The sequence below is a fragment of the Arachis ipaensis genome, chromosome B10 (genome assembly GCF_059453495.1).
Source record: "Arachis ipaensis isolate K30076 ecotype BB chromosome B10, ASM5945349v1, whole genome shotgun sequence".
Lineage (NCBI taxonomy): Eukaryota > Viridiplantae > Streptophyta > Magnoliopsida > Fabales > Fabaceae > Arachis > Arachis ipaensis.
Window position 1 is genome coordinate 72,060,437 of NC_142435.1, and position 6,581 is coordinate 72,067,017.

The following is a 6,581-nucleotide window of genomic DNA, read 5'->3' on the forward strand; positions in this document are numbered from 1 at the left end:
CACCCTCTTGGCAATTTCTTTACAATTCTTCCCTTTCTCTTGAAGCTTTCTTCATTGACCCTTATGCCGGGAGGATCCTTCTGATCTGTTTCTGTTGATTCTTGTGGCTTTAACTCTTGCAATTCTTGTTTGCTTTCCAAGGACTGTTTCAGAGTTTCAGCGGCAGGATTGCCTTCCTCCAAACACAGATGGCTACTCTCATCCTTAGGCTTTTCAGGTTCTGGTTCAGGCTCAGATGCAGGTTTGAAAACTTTGAAAATGAGCTGTTCATCATGTATTCTCAGAATTAGCTCTCCTTGTTCTACATCTATGAGCGCTCTAGTAGTGGCTAGAAATGGTCTGCCCAGAATGATAGGGTGTAAGTAGCTTTCCTCCATGTCCACAATGACAAAGTCTGTGGGGAAGTAATAATCCCCCACTTTCACCAGCACATTTTCAACTACCCCTTCAGCTCGCTTCTGAGTTTTGTCAGCCAGTTGTATGATTACATCAGTGGATCTCACCTCATTCAGTTGTAGCCTCTTCATAAGAGTTAGAGGCATCACATTTATGCTAGCTCCTAAATCACAGAATCCTCTGTCAATTTTTGTTTCCCCTATGATGCAGGGGATATGAAAACTTCCTGGGTCCGTTTTCTTAGAGAGTGTGTCCTTCTTGATGAGAGCACTGCATTCTTTGTTCATTGTTACCGTTTGTCCTCCCTTCAAAACTCTTTTCTTGCTTAACAATTCCTTTAAGTACTTGATGTGTGTAGGCATTTGATGGAGAATCTCAAGAAAGGGAATATTGACATGGAGAGACTTAAATGTCTCTAAAAACCTTGAATAGGTTTTCCCTTTTTCACCTCCTCCTAAACTCTGAGGAAATGGTGCTTTTGGTTGGTATATTTCCAGCATGCCTTTTTGCAGTTCCTTGGCTCGCTCAGTTCCACTTTCCTGCTTAACTTCTTCCACACCTTCCTTCAAGATTTCTGGCTCCTGCTCTGAGGGCCTGATTCCTTCTTCTTCTGAAACTTCCTTCAGTATGGTGATGGCCTTGCATTCTTCCCATCTCACTCTCTTTTGTTCCCCTTTAGGATTCTTTTCTGTGTCACTAGGGAACACTGCAGTTGATTTAACGGCCTGTTGAGATAGCTCTCCCACTTGAGATTCCATCCTCTTGAGTTTTTCACCATGGTTCCTTAAGGTAGCTCTCACATCATCCCTGAAGCTTTTCAATTCGGTTATGTCTTGACTCATGGTTGCCATCATTCCTTCTATCCGGTTTAATTGATCTTGAAATTGTTGGTTCGGATTAAGTTGGGTAGGTTGATTATTTTGGCCATGATATGATGGTTGGGGGTAAGTGTTTTGTGTGGCTTGGTATGATCTTTGGTTGGAGTTTTGGTATGTGGAATTGTTATGTTGGTTGTGGTTGTAAGGTTTGTGGTTTTGTGGTTGGGTTTGTTGGTTCCCCCACCCAAAGTTTGGGTGATTTTTCCATCCTGGGTTGTAAGTGTTGGAGTGTGGATCATATGATTGCCTTTGTTGGTTTCCCACATAGTTGGCTTCTTCCCAATCACCTCCTTCAATGCTTACTTCCTCTTGATCTTGTGTGTGTATTGCAGCCACTTGCTTTGTTTCTAATTGCCTGGTAAGCTCTGCTAGTTGCTTGGCAAATACCTTGTTTTGGGCTAGAATTGTATCAACATGGTTCAGCTCCATGACTCCCTTAGTGTTGTGCCTTTCTGATGCATAGTAGTACTCATTCTCAGCCACTGTCTCAATCAGTTCAATGGCCTCTTCCACAGTCTTTTTCCTGTTCAATGAACCTCCTGATGAATGGTCTACAGCTTTCCTTGATTCATAAGAGAGTCCATCATAGAAAATATGCAATTGCACCCAATCATGGAACATGTCTGGTGGGCATTTCCTTGTCAAATCCTTGAATCTCTCCCATGCCTCGTAGAGAGTTTCACCATCTTGTTGTCTAAAAGTTTGAACCTCAGATCGAAGCCTATTGACCTTTTGTGGGGGGTAGAAACGTGCCAGAAACTTGCTTTCCACCTCATCCCATGTTGTTAGACTCCCCCTTGGGAATGATTCCAGCCACTTAGCTGCTTTGTCCCTAAGTGAAAATGGGAACAAAAGCAGTTTATAGGCATCTTCCTGGACTCCATTGGACTTCACAGTGTCACAAATTCTCAGGAATTTTGTGAGATGTTGGTTGGGATCTTCATTAGCACTTCCACCAAATGAACAATGATTCTCCACCAGTGATATTAGCTGTGGTTTGAGCTCGAAATTGTTGGCCTGAATGGGTGGTTTCTGGATGCTACTACCACAATTCCCAGAGGTTGGGTTTATGTATGAACTAAGAACCCTCCTCTCAGGAATGGCATTGTTTCCATCAGCTCTCTCATGGTTGTGAACTTCTCTATCCATGTTGAGATCTAGAGCTTCCTCAAAATTGTCCTCAGATTCTCCTTCAGATTCCTCTTCTCCCACTACTCTCTTCCCTCTTGCTTCCCTTCTCAGTCTATGAAGGGTCCTCTCTGGTTCGGTATATGGAGGAGTTGATGTCTCTCCTCTCCTACCTGTCATACAAGAACACAGCACAGGCAACAACAAGTGAAATACTCTTGGTTAATGGAAGAGTATGGTTAGAGCAATTGAGGAATTAATTCAAACAGTTAGTGAGTCAGTGAGTTAGTTGCTTGAATTTAAAGGCATAAAGAAAGAAAGCATGTGCAGAAATTAAAATTCAACAAGTAACTTGTACTGAATGAATCAAAACAAAAAAAAATGCTCAATCTAGTTAACTTCCAATTTGAGAATTGTCAATCGAAAACCAATCCCCGGCAACGGCGCCATAAACTTGATGCGCATAAACTAGTTATGCTACGATTTAGGAAATTTGCACGATCGGCAAAATTCCTTCCGGCAAGTGCACCGGTTATCGTCAAGTAAAAACTCACAATAGAGTGAGGTCGAATCCCACAAGGATTGGTTGAGTGAGCAATTCGGATTAGAAGTGTGTTCTAGTTGAGCGGAATCAAGATTTGAGATGAGAATTGCGGAATGTAAAATTGGCGGGAAAAGTAAATGACAAGAAAATTAAATGGCGGAATCTTAAATTGCAATGAATTAAAGAGCAGAATGTAAATTGCTGAAATTAAAAGGGAATGGGGGTGATTGCATGAATTGAGTAGCAGAATGTAAAGAGAAAGTGGAAATCAGAAATGGGGGATTCATTGGGTTATAGGAGATATTGAGATCTCCGAATCAAAACATGTTTATCTCTTCCTCAAGCAATGCGTTCATTGAATTTTGCTTGGCAATCTTATATGATTGGATCCCAATCCCTTGGCTCACCAATTCTCTCTAAAAATGAACAAATTCCCAATCCCTTGGTTTAAATGTTCATAAGAAGAGATGATGCTCGATCACTGATTATACCACACAGTTTCATGAACCACAATTTGGTAGGATTACATGTCACAATATCCATCCAAACCCCAATCCAATTCACTGTGAGAAAGCTTCTCTAGCATGAATCCTCCATTCCTTTCCCAAGGCTCCGAAGGATTCCAAGTATGAGTAGTTTCTTTCCCAAGACAACTACTCAATGGAATTAGATCGAGAAGCTTTCTAACAAAATTCAAGAGAAAAGATTGAAGAAGAAGATAAACTATTATTGATTCATTGAATTACCATAGAGCTCCCTAACCCAATGAAAGGGGGTTTAGTGAATCATAGCTCTGAATTCAATTACAAAGAAAAGGAAAACTAGCTAAAAGTGAAAGTAAAAGTTCCCAAGCTCCATTCTAACTTAAATTCTATCCTATTTATACACTTTCTATATTGAGCTTCAGTTGTGCTTCTTGGGCTTTGCGGCCTCTCCATGCTTTCCTTTTGCCTTGGGTTTATGATCCATAATCTTGATGAGGCTGTTGATCCCAATCCTGTAACATTTATTGAGCCAACTTAGTGATAATCAAATAATGACATATGACTCAATAAATTGAGATTTCAAACTCATCAATCCTTCAGGCCCAATCCCATAAACCATGATATTCAATTGGGTTTCATACCAAAGTAAGTTTAAGTTAATATTTGTGCTCAAAGACTAACTTAAATCACAATATTTTTGGCCCAGAAACCTTTTCCAAGAGTGGCGTTTAAGTTGCATTTTAAGCTTAAACTGCAGCTTAAACGCCAGACACTTCCAGTGAGGCCTTTTGTAGAAGCACGTTTAAGCTTCAGTTTAAGGTTAAACTGAAGCTTAAACGTGGAAATGGAAGAAGGTAGCCCTGGAGAGTAATGTAGTCGAACACGTTTAAGCTTCAGTTTAAGGTTAAACTGAAGCTTAAACGTGGATAAAGGAAGGGCAGCCCTGGAGGTCGAACACGTTTAACCTCCAGTTTGAGGTCAAACTGGAGGTTAAACGTGGAAGCTTAGAATGGTGGCCCTGGAGGTCGAACACGTTTAACCTCCAGTTTGAGGTCAAACTGGAGGTTAAACGTGGAAGCTTAGAATGGTAGCCCTGGAGGTGTCGAACACGTTTAACCTCCAGTTTGAGGTCAAACTGGAGGTTAAACGTGGAAATGGAGAGAGCAACCCTGGAGGAGGAAAGCTGTCGAACACGTTTAAGCTCCAGTTTGAGGTCAAACTGGAGCTTAAACGTGGAATGGCTCCCTGGTACTCTTCCTTCTTCTGGCGTTTAACCTCCAGTTTGAGGTCAAACTGGAGGTTAAACGTGGAACTCCTCCCTGGGTGGCATACTCATTCTGGCGTTTAACCTCCAGTTTGAGGTCAAACTGGAGGTTAAACGTGGAATGCTTCTTTAGTGAGACTTTTCATTCTGGCGTTTAACCTCTAGTTTAAGGTCAAACTGGAGGTTAAACTTCAATTCAAGCATTTCTCATCCTTCATGGTTTTGGCGTTTAAGCTCCAGTTTAGGCTTAAACTGGAACTTAAACTCCACATGTGATATTCAAGCTTCCTTTATTGATTTTGTTGCTTCCTTGCTTAGCCTCTTCTTCCCTGAAATCATCCAAACAATTGCATCAAAGTCTTGCAAAATTTCATGAGAAATCTTCCATTCATAGCATTCAAGTAATATAACTAAAACTCATGGAATTTGCATCAAAATCATATTGTTTGGATGGTTCATTGCTTTGTTCTTCATTTAACCCTTTTTGGTTACTTTAAGCTCAAGAAAATGCATAAAACAACTAAAACTAACAGAAAAATGCTAGTGAAACTAGCCTATGATGCCTTGGCATCACCAACTGGAAAGGGCCATACCAAGTTACAGAAGTACTAGGAAAAGGTTACTATAGGGTAGCCGACCTCAAAGGGCGGGAGCTACCAAGGTCATGGCACGCCTGTAACATAAGAAGGTACTATAGTTAGAAAAAAGGGTAAAGATCTTAGGCCAAGTTGCACTCTTTTTCCTAAAAGGTCTTTTAATAAGGCGCCAGGTCGAGATCTAAAAAATTGCCCGACCTAGAAGGGTTAAAAAACCAAGGCCCGAAGTGCTTGGCTAAAATGGTACAAAGCCTTGAAAGGGATTTTACTTAAAGCAAGAGCACGATCTTAAGATGGAGCTAGAAAGTCATCCCAACAAACTACAAAAAAAATGTTCTATGTAAGAACACTACCTAAAAAACTTGTTGGGAACCGGCTAAAAAGCCTGGACAATGGAGCCATAAAGGTCAAAGTCAACAAGGCGCGACCTAAGAAACAAAAGGTCGTACTGCCTTGAAAAAGGCGACGAACCAAGGAGTACTAAGGTATAGAGGAAACCACAAAGGGACCACATCGCCATAAAAGCACAAGGGTTGAAACGAACAAACTCCAAATATTAATCAACTCGCCAAAGGTTTAACCGGCATATCAGCAGAACACAAATTAAACATTAAAGGCTCAAGGGCTGCCCAAAAGCAACCCAAGAGTCGAAAGTATTTTTAATAAAAAGCAAAAAAAAAAGTTGCTAAGAAATAACTAGCACAAGTATCAACAAAGGTTATCCACAGAAACTTACAGAAACCAACAAGTTCAACAAGTCCACAGGTCGGACTATACCAATACATATTCAAAACAAAGACATAACAAGAGAATCATAGGGATCCAAGTTCGCCTCAGTAGCAACATCTTGAGGAGGAGGTGGGATAGTCAAGATCGGAGTGGCACTAACAACTCCATCTGGCCCATTCAGAATCTCCAGGTCAAGCTCGGGCCCAGAAGGGACCACCTCGGCCGGAGAAGTTACAAGGGCAGAAGCTGAGGAAGCCTTAGCCGGCGGTACAAGAGGAGGACCCTCATCATCATCATCTAGAGTGGGCACAATTTTGCCATCCTCAACAACATTGTCCAGGCTAAACAAGGAGAGGTCGGCCTCTGGAGCCAGAACCAGAACTTGAGCCTTCAGGTTTTCATACATGTAGGTCATGCTGCTCACCATATGGCCTTGAAGCGCAGCGTAGTCATCTTGGGTAGACTGTAGTCTCTCCTTAGTCTCCAAGAGCTTGCCATAGGTGCGGGTATAGCTCTCCTTATACTTCTTAGCCGTCTCCTCGGCCAGGTTAGCAGTTGCCT

At 41.7% G+C, this 6,581-nt stretch overlaps 1 non-coding gene across 1 annotated transcript; it reads left to right on the forward strand.

The window, feature by feature from the left end:
* Positions 1 to 1,893: 1,893 nt before the first annotated feature.
* On the forward strand, positions 1,894 to 1,997 carry LOC148580392 (small nucleolar RNA R71). The gene has a single exon (XR_015894337.1). It is a non-coding gene; the product is annotated as a small nucleolar RNA R71 (small nucleolar RNA).
* Positions 1,998 to 6,581: the final 4,584 nt, after the last annotated feature.